Genomic DNA, 15,414 nt, shown 5'->3' with positions numbered 1-15,414 from the left:
CCACACAAGGGAAGATTAGTTTACCTTCTGCTTTTCTGCAGGCTCTGCGCCTCTTCTCCAGGGGATCTTGGCCCTCAGGAAGGCGAGGCTTGCATTCGAAGGCAATATCTCCACCAACTTGAACAATGGACCTTTTTTTTTTTTTTGTATTTTTCCTAAGTTAGAACTGGGGAGGCAGTCAGACAGACTGCCACATACACCTGACCAGGATCCACCCAGCATGCCCACCAGGGGGCAATGCTCTGCACATCTGGGGCATTGCTCCATTGTGGCTGGAGCCATTCTAGCATTTTAGCACCTGAGGCAGAGGCCATGGAGCTGTCCTCAGTGCCTGGGCCAAATTTGCTTTAGTGGAGCATTGGCTGCGGGAGGGGAAGAGAGAGAGGAAGGAGAAGAGGAAGGGTGGAAAAGCAGATGGGCGCTTCTCCTGTGTGCCCTGGCCAGGAATCAAACCAGGACTTCCACATGCCAGGCTGAGGCTCTACCATTGAGCCAACTGGCCAGGGCACAATGGGACTTTTTTCTCCTTTATTATTAATTTTAATGGGGTGACATAGATCAATCAAGGTACATAGGTTCTGAGAAAACATCTTCAGGTTATTTTGACATTTGATTATGCTGCATATCCATCACACAAAATCAAATTGTCTTCTGTTATCTTCTATCTGGTTATCTTTGTGCCCCTCCACCACCCTCCCCTCCCCCCCATAACCACCACACTCTTGTCCATGTCCCTGAGTCTCATTTTTATGTCCCACCTATGTACGGAATCATATAGTTCTTAGTTTTTTTCTGATTTACTTATTTCACTCAGTATAATGTTATCAAGGTCCATCCATGTTGTTGTAAATGATCTGATGTCATCATTTCTTATGGCTGAGTAGTATTTCATAGTATATACAGTGTGTCCGTAAAGTCATGGTGCACTTTTGACCGGTCACAGGAAAGCAACAAAAGACAATAGAAATGTGAAATCTGCACCAAATAAAAGGAAAACCTCCCAGTTTCTGTAGGATGGTGTGGCAGCATGTGCACATGCGCAGATGATGATGTAACACCGCGTACACAGCAGAGCAGCCCATGGCCATGCCAGTCGAGATGTGAACGGTACATAGGAAAGTTCAGTGTGTTCTGGGCTCGCTAAATTTGAATCCGTGACCAAAGTGCAATGTGAATATCGGCGCGTTTATAATGAAGCACCACCACATAGGAATAACATTACTTGGTGGGATAAGCAGTTGAAGGAAACCGGCAGTTTGGTGGAGAAACCCCGTTCTGGTAGGCCACCAGTCAGTGATGAGTCTGTAGAGGCTACACGGGATAGCTACCTAAGGAGTCCTAAAAAAATCTGTACGTGAGCCCACATTGAACTGCACTGAATAGGTATGAAACTGGGAGAGTTTTCCTTTTATTTGGTGCAGATTTCACATTTCTATCGTCTTTTGTTGCTTTCCTGTGACTGGTCAAAAGCGCACCATGACTTTACAGACACACTGTTATGTACCACATCTTCTTTATCCAGTACAATGGAACTTTTTAAAACAGGACTTTTGGAGAAATCAGGAGCTGAAGCTAAAAATAAAATTATTTTAAAATAACACAAAATTACGTAACTGGCTTGTAGTAGTGCAAGATGTTACTTGGTATGCAAGTGCGACTCTAGTATTTGTACCCAGAACCTTTTCCACGCTGCTTAGCTCTGGAGCTTCCGGGGTCAGTGATGGACTTCTGCTTTGGAGCCTCTGGTTCCATTTGTCAACTGAAGGTGGCAACAGATCCTATCAGAAATCTAGTGTGGGGATTAAATGAGATTTCATCTGTACAGAACTGTAGTGTCTGCCTGGCACAAATTCGGTGCTCAGTAAATATAACTTATCTTGGTTGCGGTGCTGATCACTGCAGTGCCAAAAACGGGGGGAGGGGGGGTGGCGAGGGAGAAAGCTGGTTAGAAGAAGCCACGTTCTGGACAGCACTTCCAGTGGATGGGGAGGGCAGGGCAGTCCATAGGAGACAGAGAGGGAATTTTCATCCTGATCAGCAAAATCATTAAACCTATTCTAGTTGACAGACTTATATATCTGTATCCTCTATATCTACCTATCTACAATATATTTTATAATCTCTCTATCTGTCTGTCTAAAACAATGAAATACCACTGAAATAAGTCAGAAATACTGTATCACTATGTCAGGGTTTCTGTTTGATTGTTTTTAAAGAAAGCTTTTAGCTATAGAAATGCAGATAGTTTCCCCTCAGGGTGAGTAGAAATTTAAAAAATATAAAGTTTTTCGGCCCTGGCCGGTTGGCTCAGCGGTATAGCGTTGGCCTGGCGTGCGGGGGACCCGGGTTCGATTCCCGGCCAGGGCACATAGGAGAAGCGCCCATTTGCTTCTCCACCCCCCCCTCCTTCCTCTCTGTCTCTCTCTTCCCCTCCCGCAGCCAAGGCTCCATTGGAGCAAAGATGGCCCGGGCACTGGGGATGGCTCCTTGGCCTCTGCCCCAGGCGCTAGAGTGGCTCTGGTCGCAGCAGAGCGACGCCCTGGAGGGGCAGAGCGTGGCCCCCTGGTGGGCGTGCCGGGTGGATCCCGGTCAGGCGCATGCGGGAGTCTGTCTGACTGTCTCTCCCCGTTTTCAGCTTCAGAAAAATACAAATAAATAAATAAATAAATAAATAAATAAAGTTTTTCAACTTTGTCCCTACTGAATGATGTTGAAAAACCAGTTCACGAGAGCGGGAACTCATTAGATTGTCTGAGTGCTCCCAAGTCTTCCCAAGTTCATGGATGTGGGTGCTCACATGTCCAAACGCCACTCCTAGACTGGAGCCCAGAGACCTGAAGCTTCTGAGTGCCATATGCCCGGCTTCTGCGAGCTTCGGGTGCTGTTTCTCTGCCCCCCACTGCCCTGTGCACACCTTCTCTTCTGACCTCAGCTGTTTCCTGGAAAGGGCCCACAGCTTTTGAGGCTCACTGCATACATTGGGAGTGTTTTTCTGAGAGCAGAACCCAGGCCTGGGAAAGTGGGGAGAGAAGCTCTCTGAGTACTCTGCTCTCAGCCATTCGCCCCACCTACAGGATACCACTTGGGGAGGAAGTCCCAATTCCTGGGACCCTTTTGCCCTCAGAAAGTGAAAGATGACAGAGAGGGACAGTCAGGGTCAGCAGGGAGCTGAGAGGGAGGAGGGCATCAGGGAGCGTGGGGCTGGGACAGGAACAGGGCACTGAGCCTCGGGGAGCCCGTCCTAGCCGCATGCCGATCACAGCATAGATCAGGGGTTGGGAACCTGTGGCTCGCGAGCCAGATGTGGCTCTTTTGATGGCTGCACCTGGCTCACAGACAAATCTTTAATATAAAAAAAAATAATAATGTTAAAAATATAAAACATTCTCATGTATTACAATCCATTCATTTCCTACCGCTCATGTTCATGGTTGCGGGCGGCTGGAGCCAATCACAGCTGTCCTCTGGGACAACACCAAATTTTTTTTTTTTTTGTATTTTTCTGAAGCTGGGAACGGGGAGGCAGTCAGACAGATTCCCGCATGCGCCCGACTGGGATCCACCCAGGACGCACACCAGGGGGCGATGCTCTGCCCATCCAGGGAGTCGCTCTGTTGTGACCAGAGCCACTGTAGTACCTGAGGCAGAGGCCATGGAGTCATCCCCAGCGCCCAGGCCATCTTTGCTCCAATGGAGCCTCGGCTGCGGTAGGAAAAGAGAGAGACAGAGAGGAAGGAGAGGTGGAAGGGTAGAGAAGCAGATGGGCACCTCTCCTGTGTGCCCTGGCCGGGAATCAAACCCGGGACTTCCGCACGCCAGGACGACGCTCTACCACTGACCCAACCGGCCAGGGCCGACAACACCAAATTTTTATTGGATAATGCGTAACACACATGGGTCATTGTATGGCTCTCACAGAATTATATTTTAAAATATGTGGCATTCATGGCTCTCTCCGCCAAAAAGGTTCCTGACCCCTGCAGTAGATGAAGAACAGCATCACTATGAGAAGGGCCATGTAGGGCAGGGCCTGGAGAGAAGTGAGGGACAGAGTGAGGCCAGTGGAGACGGCCAGCTACCTCCCTTCCCGGGCAGGGCATCTGCAGCCACCGGCTGTGCCCTGGCAACATGCAGGGGCTGGTGGAGGACCTGAAGAATAAGTGAGCTGCCCTCCTCTGCACTGCCATCTGCCCAACTGAAGTCATCCTTTCCGTCCCACCCCAGGGGACTAGAGGCCTAAGACCCCATGGCCATCCGCTTGTTGGACAATGCAACCTTATATAATTAGGGTGACTATGTGACCAGGTTTTCTCAGTACAATCTAGTTTATACCTATTGTCCCGGCATAATTGTTAACTACACCCACTCCCTTTTCATCACAGAACTGTCCAGATTTGGACACCAAATTATTCCTTAATATTTACGTGGTAGACCTCAGATGGGAGAGACAAGTAGCCAACTGTCCCCTGTTATATACCTATACACCAGGTCCCTTTTTATTCTTTACCCTTAATTTTCTGCCCAGCCCTGTTGCCTGAGGTCTTATGTCAGTCACTGTTGCAAACTCTCCTAATATGCTTACTGTGCCTAATCCAATGAGTATTCATGGATTTGGAGAGAGGTTTCCTGCTCTAGGCCTCCCCACTGGCTGATGAGCAGAAGGACCACACCAGCTCTCTCATATCTTGCATTTCCATGAACTGAATTTTCTAGATATTTTACCCCCCTCAGAAAACTCAGGACAACCTCCCCTTTGCCTTCGTCCTTTGATTCTACATCTTTTCCTTACCAGGTTCGAGGATGAAATCAACAAACGCAAAGAGATGGAGAATGATTTTGTCCTCATCAAAAAGGTGAGGGTGTCCTTTACCCCAATCATACACTGGAGGCTTAGGGACTCAGACTAAGGCTTTTTGGGTTTTGTCCCTAAATGTTTTTAAGTAATGGGCCATTGTTTGAGTGCTTCTTAGATACATGGCATAGAAAGAGTAGGCAAGAACAGAGAGGTAAGGAGGTGCATTTGGATAGAACTTGGGACATGGTTAAGAAAATGGAGCAATAGAATTGGAGGTCTAGCCACAGAAGACTTGCTAAAGGAGGAGGAGGAGCACTGTAGAAAGCAGTAAAGGTGTGTAGGCTGGGGATCATCTCAGAAATCTCTGTCTTCGTGCGACGGAGGTCATCCCCATGCTTACTGTGCCTGTGTGATGAGGCAGAGGCTGGACTGGAGGATGAGGCTACAAAGTGAGGTGGAGAAGGCAACAGTTAGAAGGTTCCAAGTCTAGGCTATCAGGTGCTTCTGGGTTGGGGACCAGTGTGGGCACTCAGCTCAGGGGCCCTTCCCCAACAACCCCCAGGATGTGGATGAAGCTTACATGAACAAGGTAGAGCTGGAGTCCCGCCTGGAAGGGCTGACTGATGAGATCAGTCAGCTGTATGAAGAGGTATGTTCTTTTTTCTGCAACCCTATCAGAGGCTCCTCCCAGCCCCCAGTGCACCAACGGACAAGGGCCCACCACTGAATAATTGCAGTTACTGATACTGACTCAGCATTGACGTTCTCTAGTTCTGTCCCCCACATGAGGGAGGGTTGATTGCCCCATTTCACAGATCAGAAAACATGCTCAGAGAACTGAAATAGCCTATCCAAGGTCAACCATCACACAGAGTGGTGGCCTAGTGGCAACTTGGGCTTGTTCAGTCTCAGAGCTTTTGTTCTGAGTCTTTGGGCTGTGGGAGCCCACTGTGGGCTCAGTTTTGGTAGCTGATTCACGGAAGGGCCCTGCCCCTCTGGTTACTCACCCAAAGCCAGATTTCCCTTTTTCCTAGCCTCATTTCATCCTTACATTGCTCCAGGTTCCAGGTCTTTGGGCTATTTTATTACTTTAGGAGCTTTGCTCTTTCCCAGGTCATCATATGCCCACCTGCTCCTCTCTTTTCTTGTTGTTCCTTAGCTTGTCCCCTAAGGAAGGTCCTTCTGCAAAAGAGGGCTCCTTGTATGCAGGGACAGGGTTTGACCACCTCTCCTCCTCACCATAGGAGATTCGTGAGCTGCAGTCCCAAATCTCTGACACATCTGTGGTGCTGTCCATGGACAACAACGCTCTCTGGACATGCATGGCATCATTGCCGAGGTCAAATCCCAGTATGAGGAGATTGCCAACCGCAACCGGGCTGAGGCGGAGACCATGTACCAGATCAAGGTGAGGAGCAGGGTCACGAGCTGGTACTTCCTTCTGGCCAGTTCTGTGCCCCTGTTCATGAGCAGGGAGGAGAATTTCAAATGCCACTCTGCCTGCTATGAGCTGGGCCTGCCTAGTAGTTGCTGGGGAGATTGGGATGTCCCTGTGCCCGATAATCTGGAAGAAGGCCTTCCGTGTGTGTGTGTGTGTGTGTGTGTGTGTGTGTGTGTGTGTGTGTTTCGTGTGTTTGAGGTGGGGGTAGCGGGGAGATGACCTGGGCTCTGGTGACTTGGTTGAGAGGGTACTTTCTCTCAGATGGGAGTCACCTTGGGTTCCAGAGGCTTCTCTTAATCTTCACTGCTCATCTCATCCCGACAGTATGAGGAACTGCAGACGCTGGCTGGGAAGCATGGGGATGACCTCCGTCGCACGAAGACAGAGATTTCTGAGATGAACCGGAACATCAGCCGACTCCAGGCTGAGATTGAGGGCCTCAAAGGCCAGGTATGGGCTGGACTGGCTATGAGAGGGGATCCTCAGACACATCCTGGTGAGAGGAAATAATGCAGGAAGGAGCGAGGGGTCTGGGGTTGGGGAAGGAGTCCTAGAGCAGAGCTTAGGAGTTGGAGGGGCAGCTACAATCCAGCTTCTGACTGTTCCTGGGAAACTGAGGGGTGCTGACAAGGTCCCTGGGGCCATGATGGGTCAAAGGGGGTTTGGAAGGTAGGTCTGGGAGGGGTTGCCACAGCCTACTTTATCTTATGTCTTATATTTCAAGGCAAGGTTAGCATTTAAGGAAGTCTAGAAAGCAGAGATCTAGTCCAATTAGGGTGGAGATAATACCTTGTAGTGTCCCAGCTGAAAAATTTGTGCAGGAAGTGCTTGGAAGCTGCTCAAATTTCCCCATTCTGCTTCCTGCACTCAGCAGTGGGGTTTTCTTTGGCCTGGGTGGAGTTGGATAGTCTAGGTCAGGGAGGGAGGCTCTAGAGGAGTGAAAAGGGAGAGAAGGGTGGGCCCAAGAGCAGGAGGCCACCACACTCTGCTCTGCTGACCTGTTCTCCCCCTACAGAGGGCTTCCCTGGAGGCCGCCATCGCTGATGCTGAGCAGCATGGGGAGCTGGCCATCAAGGATGCTCAGGCCAAGGTGGCTGAGCTGGAAGCTGCTCTGTGAAACGCCAAGCAGGACACGGCCCGGCAGCTGCGTGAGTACCAGGAGCTCATGAATGTCAAGCTGGCTCTGGATGTGGAGATTGCCACTAACCGCAAGCTGCTGGAGGGCGAGGAGAGCCGGTAGGTGTGGGGATATTTGACTGGCCCTGTACCTTACCCATGGGGTGGAGAGGGGTGGGCCCTGTTGTCCTAGGACAGGGCCAGGAGTTGATCCTGACATCCGTGTCCTTTGGGTACAGGCTGGAGGCTGGAATACAGAACATGAATATCCATACCAAGACCACCACTGGCTACTCAGGTGAGTGCTCCCGCCTTAGGTGCAGGGCAGGAGGGTAGGGTCTTTTTACAAAGCCTCTATGCATTTCTTTCTTGTATAGCTGAGGAAGCTGGTGACCAATTAACTGTTTTGTCCATTGTCACATAGCTAATATCAAAGCTCTTTCCGGCCCTTTTCCTGGTATTCTGGACAGTCCTCGAGTAGTGAACCAGGGTGGTTCCCCACCCCAGGGGCTGGGGGGGAAGAAGGGGGCATCAGAACCTGATGTGTTCAGGACTCCTGTGCTCACATGGCTGCCTCTCCCTAACCAGGTGTGCTGAGCCCGAATCTCAACTACGGCCTGGGCTTTCAGGCCAACTTGGGCTCCAGCAGCGGCTCTGGCTCCTTCAGCCGTACCAGCTCCTCTAAGACTGTGGTTGTGAAGAAGATTGAGACCCGCGATGGGAAGCTGGTGTCCGAGTCATCTGACGTCCTGCCCAAGTGAATGAATGACTACTGCAGTCTCTCCTGTCCTCTGAGCCTGTGGGGAGGGGGCTGGGTGGGGAGCAGTACAGGAGACCCGCCTGAGCTCAGCCCCAGCCCTCAGCTCCCCCGTGGGGTGGGGCAGTTTTACTGCCTGGGGGACCAACTCTTACCCATACCCTTAACTAAAAGCCAAATCAAGTGGCTTTTTTTTTTTTTCCAAAATAAAGTCTCAGCTGGCTCTGCCAACCCTGCTTGCTCTACGTGTAGCCCTTGTCCATTGGCTGGGTGAGAGATGGTCGAGAGGTCCATCCATGGAATCGGAAGCTAGAGGGCGGGGCTGGAGGGGATGTTGGGCAGGAAAATCTGACCTTCCGGCTGTTCCCAGAGAGACTTCTTGGGTGAAAGCTTTTAGGCCTTGGTCATGAATGTGCTCTCAAATACCTTGTTTCATTACATTTGTGTAGCAAGCCTGGGAGGTAGGCAGAGCAGGTTTCAGATGGTATCAGGAGAGTTTAGTGTCCCCACAGACACAGGATGTTGACATCAGGACTGCTTAGAGGTAAGGAAAAGTCAGGCCCAGAAAGACCAAGTAATCGGCCTCATTAGAAAGTGACAGATGAGGACTTGCACCCAGGGCTGTCCAGTTCTCAGGGTTGTGCTCCCTGGCTTGGCACATGGTGTTTCCTTGGGGGCCAGAGATTTTTTTTTTCTTTTTTTAAACTACTTTCATTCCTTTGCAGCCAGGGACCAAGGAGTCCTGGTTTTCCCATTCCTTCAGAGGCCCAGAGTCTGTCATTAGCAATTGGTGTATCACACCCACACTTTCTAGAAGCCAAGGTAGTATAGGACTTGATATCGGAATTGGACTCTTCCTGCTCTGCTTGGTCACATTGATCCTGCATTGCCCCTTGCCACCTCCTTTCTACCCTTTCACATGAGGTGTTCTTATCACCTACACAGCTCAGTAGGTAAAGGGCGTGTACATTCTGCCTGCGTGTGGGGGATGTGCTGTGTGTGTGAGTGTGTGGGTTCTGTGAGTGTAATGGAGTTTGCCTGTCTTTGCTGAAACAGTTTCCAGAGCTTACGGCAGGCACAGGCTTAGGATGCCACTGGGTGGAACAGGGAGCTGTAGCTCTTGCTTCCACTGCCACCACCACAGAGTTCTGGGCACACATGCTGACTCCTTAGCACGGGACAAAGTGGATGAGCCCCTAGCACGGCTGAGATGAGTGCATGTCAGACTTCCCGAAACACCAACAAGGAATAAACAAGCACATGTGGAGGGTACAGTAGGAGGGACAGCCTGGCACAGGACACTTGGGTTTTGGCCCTGCAGTGGGGTCTCCAGGGCTCTTGTCCACGGGTCCTCATTTAAAGCTGCATCCTAGCTGCCCTCCTCGAGGGAGCTGCTCCAGACAGCCCAGACATTCTGCCTACCCCCCCCCCACCCTCCCACCCAGGGCCAAGACCAGGGTTTTGGACTGTGTCACAACAAAGGACGTCACTTTGATGATAAAACCAAGAACAACATTATCTAGAGCAGGGGTCTGGAACCTTTTTGGCTGAGAGCCATGAATGCCACATATTTTAAAATGTAGTTCTGTGAAAGCCACACAATGACCTGTGTACTTTATGCATTATCCAATAAAAATTTGGTGTTGTCCCGGAGGACAGCTGTGATTGGCTCCAGCCACCCGCAACCATGAACATGAGTAGTAGGAAATGAATGGATTGTAATATATGAGAATGTTTTATATTTTTAACATTTTTTTAATTAAAGATTCGTCTGTGAGCCAGATGCAGCCATCACAAGAGCCACAACTGGCTCGCGAGCCATAGGTTCCCGACCCTTGATCTAGAGCTATAGCTCTCTATTTTGGCAGCTCACAGTAAGACATTCACTTTTATTACAATCTGTAAACGTTTATGTGTATATAACAAAATTTCATAAAACAATACCAACATGCCCACTCTTCATGTATGACTAAGCCCTCTCACCAGGCCTCAGGAACCAGAATGGTGGTGATAGAGCCCAGGGCAGCACCCACTGAGAGGGAGCTTGCCCACTGAGGCCCCAAGTCAATAATGTCAGTTGTGCCTCACCCGCTCCTCCCTGAAGCTGACCAGCTGTCTCATCAGGCCTTGCCCCCAGGCCGTCTGAGCCCCACAGAGCTTCCACACCTCCAGTGTTTGTTCAAGTAAAGGGAAGAAAATTCCAGGGAGCATTCCCTTTCCCTCATTTTTCTTCTTGTTACTGAGCATATAAATTTAGAATCAACTTGTCTATATCTATAAATCATCCTGAGTAGAATCAACTTTTATGGAGTTGCCTTAAATCTATTTTCATTTTATAGGAATTAAAATCTTTATTATGTTGAGTCTTCTCATCCATGATCATGTTGTCTTTGTTTAATCTGTTCTGATTTTGTTCATTAGCATTTTGTAGTTTTCAGCAAATACTGTGCATATCTAAGTATTTTATTTTTGACAGTATGTATTATAAATGCAATTATTCAGAAGTTTTTGATTTCCAATTATTCATTGCTAGCATATAGAAATTCAGTTGAGTTTTCATATTGACATATTACAACTAAGACTTTTTGAGGGCTATGGAATTGTTTGGAATTTTTCTATGTAGAACTTGTCTTGTTTGCAAATAAGGACCATTTGATTTTTTCCCTTCTAATCTTGTACCTTTTATTTCACTTTCACGCATTATTGTACTGGCTAGGACTTCCAGTATGATGTCAAATAGGAGTGGTAAAAGTAGACATCTTTGCCTCGTTCCCAATCATGGGAGAAGGCATTCAGTCTTTCACCACTAAGTATGATGTCTGCTTATACCTTCTATAGGTTCCATTTATCAAGTAGGAAGTTTGCTTTTTTATTTTTATTTTATTTTTGGTATTTTTCTGAAGTTGGAAACGGGGAGGCAGTCAGACAGACTCCGCATTCGCCCGACCGGGATCCACTCGGCACACCCACCAGGGGGCGATGCTCTGCCCATCCGGGGCATTGCTCTGTTGCAACCAGAGCCATTCTAGTGCCTGAGGCAGAGGCCATGGAGCCATCCTCAGTGCGGGGGGCCAACTTTGCTCCAATGGAACCTTGGCTGCCGGAAGGGAAGAAAGAGACAGAGAGGAAGGAGAGGGGAAGGGGTGGAGAAGCAGATGAGCGCTTCTCCTGTGTGCCCTGGCCGGGAATCGAACCCTGGGACTCCTGCACGCCAGGCCGACGCTCTACCACTGAGCAAACCGGCCAGGGCTGGAAGTTTGCTTTTTAAAATATGAATAGATGTTGAATTCTGTAAAATGCTTTCTGCATTGGTATCATGTTGATATTTTTCTTTAGACTGTTAATATGACATATTACGTTAATTTTTTTTATTTTAGTGAGAGAGAGACAGGAGAAACAGGGACAGACAGGCAGAAAGGGAGAGAGATAAAAAACATCAGTTTTTCATTGCAGCTCCTTAGTTGTTCATTAATTGCTTTCTCATGTGCCTTGTCTGGGGGTGGGTGGGGGGTGGGGAGAGTTACAGCAGAGCGAGTGACCTCCTTGCTCAAGCCAGTGAGCCTGTGCTCAAGCTGGATGATCTGCGAGCAAGCTGGTGACCCTTGGCCTTTGAACCTGGGTCCTCTGTGTCCCAGGACAACGCTCTGTGCCACTGCCTGGTTAGGCCAGAATTCTTTTTTTTTTTTTAAAGACTATTTAATTAGAGGGGAGAGAGAGGGGGGGGGGGAGCAGGAAGCATCAACTCCCATATGTGCCTTGACCAGACAAGCCCAGGGTTTTGAACTGGTGATCTCAGTGTTCCAGGTCGATGTGCTTTATCCACTGTGCCACCACAGGTCAGGCCAGAATTCTTGATATAACTGCAAAAACAGACAATTTCAAAGTGAGTGGGAACCCAGGAGTCCTCATAGCTGTCTGGTTGCCCTAATCCAGGGGTCCCCAAACTTTTTACACAGGGGGCCAGTTCACTGTCCCTCAGACTGTTGGAGGGCCGGACTATAAAAAAAAACTATGAACAAATCCCTATGCACACTGCACATATCTTATTTTAAAGTAAAAAAAAGCGGGAACAAATACAATATTTAAAATAAAGAACAAGTAAATTTAAATCAACAAACTGACCAGAATTTCAACGGGAACTATGGGCCTGCTTTTGGCTAATGAGACGGTCAATGTCCAGTTCCATATTTGTCACTGCTAGCCTTAACAAGTGACACGGCGCGCTTCCTGAGCCATGAGGCATGCCTTCCGCGTCACCTGAAGTAGTACTGTACCTGAGCAACGCTGCACTTTGCGGTGCCGCCAGATACAGTGCTTGTGGGGAGCCATCAACAACTGCTGGCTGACAAGGTCACAGCAGGAGAAGATCCACAACTGCTGTTGACAAGGTCACAGCAGGAGAAGATCCACAACTGCTGGCTGACAAGGTCACAGCAGGAGAGGATCCACAACTGCTGGCTGACAAGGTCACAGCAGAAGATCCACAACTGCTGGCTGACAAGGTCACAGCAGAAGAAGATCCACAACTGCTGGTTGACAAGGTCACAGCAGAAGAAGATCCACAACTGCTGGTTGACAAGGTCACAGCAGAGAAGACCAATGGCTGCTGGTTGACAAAGTCACCGCAGAGGAAAGGCACAATGATACTTCCCCCTTTGACCTTTTGAATTAATCTGGCCTTATATCCCCCCTTCTCTGGGTGTGTGATATTATTTATGGCACAGGGATAATAGTACCGTGCTTTCCCTGTAGATTCGTAGTAATTTCTTTGGAAATGAGACAGAGGGTGTGAGTTCCACAAAAAAGCCTGTAAGCCCCTTGAACTGGGCTCATAAACATAAGAGGCTGGCTATGATATCCCTCGTAAAGGGTTAAGTTTGTAGGAGAATTTCTTATTATTAATCATGTTAGAAAGAATAGATTGTGACTTATGAATAGGTAGGAAACAGTAACTATACACAGAGCACCTTTCAGCCTTCACTTAATTCATCACTTTTCCTCCCTAGCCTTTTCATGTGGTAGAGTAGAGAAACTTTCCTTTCTTCTTGCATACCTGACCTGCAGGTGGTGGAACACTCTGAGAAGAATAAAGTTAGAACTTAACTAGTGTATGAATATAGTAAATAAATAAAAATTTTTTTTTTTTTCCTTTTCATTTTTCTGAAGCTGGAAACAGGGAGAGACAGTCAGACAGACTCCCGCATGCGCCCGACCGGGATCCACCCGGCACGCCCACCATGGGGCGACGCTCTGCCCACCAGGGGGCGATGCTCTGCCCATCCTGGGCATCGCCATGTTGCGACCAGAGCCACTCTAGCGCCTGAGGCAGAGGCCACAGAGCCATCCCCAGCGCCCGGGCCATCTTTGCTCCAATGGAGCCTTGGCTGCGGGAGGGGAAGAGAGAGACAGAGAGGAAAGCGCGGCGGAGGGGTGGAGAAGCAAATGGGCGCTTCTCCTGTGTGCCCTGGCCGGAATCGAACCCGGGTCCCCCGCACGCTAGGCCGATGCTCTACCGCTGAGCCAACTGGCCAGGGCTAAATAAATAAAATTTGACTAGACAATAGAATCTTAGGTAAGGTGTAGTGGAATAGCCCATTGCATGGCCTTGGATAGGAACACAGCCAACAAGAAAAGAATGTTTTGCTAAGAGAATTGTTTTGTGACTTGAAGGCAAGTCACTGAAACAGGTCTATGTGACTGAAGGCAGTTGCTGGGCTTTTCTCAGCAAAACATTCTCATAAGATTTTTGTACTTTCCAAGGTTATCCCTTCAGATGAGAGGAATGTGGTGGGATCCATAGAAGCAATAGCAATTAATCCTTCTGATGTTATGTTACTACTAAGCTATCTTGCAGGTGCACTCTATGTATCTTTAAGCAAAAGTTATTCTTGATGTTATGCCAATTTCTCAGTAAACAAGCTTTTTGAAGTCTTGTGAATAAAATTAGGACACTGCATGAACTCAGGGCCATTTGTTTTAGCGAGTGGTGGTCCTTTGCTAGTCCTTGATAATTTCGTCTGCTGATCTCTCTCTCTCTGCGCCCCTGACTCACAACAACAGTAAGGTAGAGTTATTAGTTAGTACTGATCTTTTAGAAGTTTGTACCAATGTTGTTATTGCTATTCAAGTTATTGTATAACTGTACTTTGAATGACTTACCACCTGATTTATAGCTTATAAAAATGAATTAACTGTTACCTGGAAATATGTAATCATAGTGAAACAAAAACAATGATTAATCAATGTCTTCAAAATACCATGTGATTGTAACTTAGCGTGTGTGTATAAAAAGCAAGCTAGACCAGCCATTGGAGAGATGCCTGGCAGTAAATGCTAACGAGAGAATGAAGAGAAAATAAAGAACTTGGCTCTCACTGGATTCGTGCGGACGCCGTCTCTTCCTGTGGGACCCCTGGATTCCCTCCGGGGCTGGACCTGGCAAGTGCTCCTTTCACTGACCACCAATGAAAGAGGTGCCTTTTCCGGAAGTGCGGCCAGGGTTGGATAAATGGCCTCAGGGGGCCACATGCAGCTGGAGGGCTATAGTTTGGGGACCCCTGCCCTAATCCCTACCTTTATCTCAAAGTTCATACCTAGCCTCGGTCACACTCCCTCATCCTCTCTCTCACCCCTGCGCACTCCGGGGGCCGCCACTGCCGCTTGCCCCCACCTGCTTCCCCAGCAGCAGCCCCTAATCCCCCGGTGCTTCTCAGCAGCCGCCCCTCACCCCCGCGTGCTTCCCGAGCAGCCGCCCCTCACCCCCGCGTGCTTCCCGAGCAGGCGCCCCTCACCCCCGCGTGCTTCCCGAGCCGAGCTCAGCCCCTAATCCCCTGCGTGCTTTCCGAGCCGAGCTCAGCCTCTCACCCCCGCGTGCTTCCCGAGCCGAGCTCAGCCTCTCACCCCCGCGTGCTTCCCGAGCCGAGCTCAGCCTCTCACCCCCGCGTGCTTCCCGAGCAGGCGCCCCTCACCCCCGCGTGCTTCCCGAGCCGAGCTCAGCCTCTCACCCCCGCGTGCTTCCCGAGCCGAGCTCAGCCCCTAATCCCCTGCGTGCTTCCCGAGCCGCCGCCCCGAGGCCACCGCCCCCCTCCCCCGCGTGATCTGCCGTTGGCCACTCCCTCCACCCGGGAGATTTCGGAATGTTGATTCCTCAGCGGTTACGCCCCATTATTCCGTGCGCTGGGCAGTGAAGGCGAGCGGAGCTCTGTCGCAGCGGCCTGTCCGCACGGTGGTGCCAGTGCTGGTGCTGCAGCCTTGCTGCCTTCTAACCGCAAACTACTCCAAGGATCAGACTCTCAGGCTACCTGC

The 15,414-nt window shown here is 49.5% G+C and overlaps 1 protein-coding gene and 1 pseudogene across 1 annotated transcript in view; both read left to right on the top strand.

Annotated features, from left to right (window-relative positions):
* LOC136393981 (keratin, type II cytoskeletal 8-like) overlaps positions 1-8,340 on the top strand; it is a 50,829-nt pseudogene extending 42,489 nt beyond the window's left edge.
* Positions 1-15,414, top strand: part of LOC136395739 (calcium/calmodulin-dependent protein kinase kinase 2-like) — a 1,028,348-nt gene that overhangs the window by 827,769 nt on the left and 185,165 nt on the right.

The sequence above is a fragment of the Saccopteryx leptura genome, chromosome 2, assembly GCF_036850995.1.
Source record: "Saccopteryx leptura isolate mSacLep1 chromosome 2, mSacLep1_pri_phased_curated, whole genome shotgun sequence".
Lineage (NCBI taxonomy): Eukaryota > Metazoa > Chordata > Mammalia > Chiroptera > Emballonuridae > Saccopteryx > Saccopteryx leptura.
The sequence above is the reverse complement of the archived record's forward strand: the minus strand, read 5'-3'. Positions and strand labels throughout refer to the sequence as shown.